The 2,325-nt window shown below is 41.1% G+C and overlaps 1 non-coding gene across 1 annotated transcript; it reads left to right on the forward strand.

The window, feature by feature from the left end:
* Positions 1-1,448: 1,448 nt before the first annotated feature.
* Positions 1,449-1,556, forward strand: LOC148580499 (small nucleolar RNA R71). The gene has a single exon (XR_015895674.1). It is a non-coding gene; the product is annotated as a small nucleolar RNA R71 (small nucleolar RNA).
* The last annotated feature ends 769 nt before the right edge of the window (positions 1,557-2,325 follow it).

Below are 2,325 nucleotides of genomic sequence, written 5' to 3' on the forward strand. Positions count from 1 at the left end.
TCAACATCAATCATACCTTTTGCTGTGGCTAGGAAGGGTCTGCCAAGGATGATGGATTCATCCATACACTTCACAGTCTCTAGGATGATAAAGTCAGAAGGGATGTAGTGGCCTTCAACCTTTACCAAGACATCCTCTACAAGTCCATAAGCTTGTTTCTTTGAATTGTCTGCCATCTCCAGTGAGATTCTTACAGCTTGTACCTCAATGATCCCTAGCTTCTCCAATACAGAGAGAAGCATGAGGTTTATGCTTGACCCTAGGTCACACAGAGCCTTCTCAAAGGTCATAGTGCCTATGGTACAATGGATTGAGAATTTCCCAGGGTCTTGTCTCTTCAGAGGTAATTTCTGCCTAGTCAAGTCATCCAGTTCTTTGATGAGCAATGGAGGTTCATCCTCCCAAGTCTCATTACCAAACAACTTGGCATTTAGCTTCATGATTGCTCCAAGGTACTTAGCAACTTGCTCTTCAGTAACATCTTCATCTTCTTCAGAGAAAGAATACTCATTAGAGCTCATGAATGGCAGAAGTAAATTCAATGGAATTTCTATGGTCTCTGTGTGAGCCTTAGATTCCCATGGTTCCTCTTTAGGGAACTCCATGGAGGCCAGTGGATGTCCATTGAGGTATTCCTCAGTGGAGATCATTGCCTCTTCCTCCTCTCCAGGTTTGGCCGTGTGGGTTGTGGTTATGGCCTTGCACTCTCTTTTTGGATTCTCTTCTGTATTGCTTGGGAGAGTACTAAGAGGGAGTTCAGTAATTTTCTTACTCAGCTGACCCACTTGTGCCTCCATATTTCTAATGGAGGACCTTGTTTCAGTCATGAAACTTTGAGTGGTTTTTATTAGATCAGAGACAATGGTTGCTAAGTCAGAGTGGCTTTGCTTAGAATTCTCTGTCTGTTGCTGAGAAGATGATAGAAAAGGCTTGCTATTGCTAAACCTGTTTCTTCCACCATTATTGTTGTTGAAACCTTGTTGAGGTCTTTGTTGATCCTTCCATGAGAGATTTGGATGATTTCTCCATGAAGGATTATAGATGTTTCCAAAGGGTTCTCCCATGAAATTCACCTCTTCCATTGCTGGGTTCTCAGGATCATAAGCTTCTTCTTCAGAGGAAGCTTCCTTAGTACTGCCTGTTGCTGCTTGCATTCCAGACAGACTCTGAGAAATCATATTGACTTGTTGGGTCAATATTTTATTCTGAGCCAATATGGCATTCAGAGTATCAATCTCAATAACTCCTTTCTTCTGAGCTATCCCATTATTCGTAGGATTCCTTTTAGAAGTGTACATGAATTGGTTATTTGCAACCATTTCAATGAGTTCCTGAGCTTCTGCAGGCATCTTCTTCAGATGAAGAGATCCTCCAGCAGAGCTATCCAATGACATCTTGGATAGTTCAGACAGACCATCATAGAAAATACCTATGATGCTCCATTCTGAAAGCATGTCAGAAGGACATCTTCTGATCAATTGCTTGTATCTTTCCCAAGCTTCATAGAGGGATTCACCTTCCTTCTGTCTGAAGGTTTGGACTTCCACTCTAAGCTTGCTCAATTTTTGAGGTGGAAAGAACTTTGCCAAGAAGGCATTGACTAGCTTTTCCCAATAGTTCAGGCTTTCTTTAGGTTGTGAATCCAACCATGTCCTAGCTCTTTCTCTTATAGCAAAAGGAAAAAGCATAAGTCTGTAGACTTCAGGGTTAACCCCATTGGTCTTGACAGTGTCACAGATTTGCAAGAATTCAGCTAAGAACTGATGAGGATCTTCCAATAGAAGTCCGTGAAACTTGCAATTCTGTTGCATTAGAGAAACTAATTGAGGTTTAAGCTCAAAGTTGTTTGCTCCAATGGCAGGGATTGAGATGCTTCTCCCATAGAAGTCGGGTGTAGGTGCAGTAAAGTCACCAAGCACCTTGCATTGTTGGCATTGTTGTTTTCGGCTGCCATGGTTTCTTCTTCTTTGAAAAGCTCTGTTAGGCCCTCTAAAGAGAATTGTGCTTTAGCTTCTCTTAGCTTTCTCTTCAAGGTCATTTCAGGTTCAAGATCAGCTTGAACAAGTATGCCTTTATTTTTGTTCCTGCTCATATGAAAGAGAAGAGAACAAGAAAGTAGGGAATCCTCTATGTCATAGTATAGAGATTCCTTGAGGTGTCAGAGGAAAAGAAGAATAGAAAGAGGAGGTAGATAGAAGAGAATTCGAACATATAAAGAAGGAGGGAGTTCAAATTGCACCTTGAGGAAGAGTGTTAGTCCTTTAAATAGAAGGATGTGAGAAGAGGGGAAGAATTTTCGAAATTAAAGTAAAAGATTTTGAAATA

The sequence above is a fragment of the Arachis ipaensis genome, chromosome B10, assembly GCF_059453495.1.
Source record: "Arachis ipaensis isolate K30076 ecotype BB chromosome B10, ASM5945349v1, whole genome shotgun sequence".
NCBI lineage: Eukaryota > Viridiplantae > Streptophyta > Magnoliopsida > Fabales > Fabaceae > Arachis > Arachis ipaensis.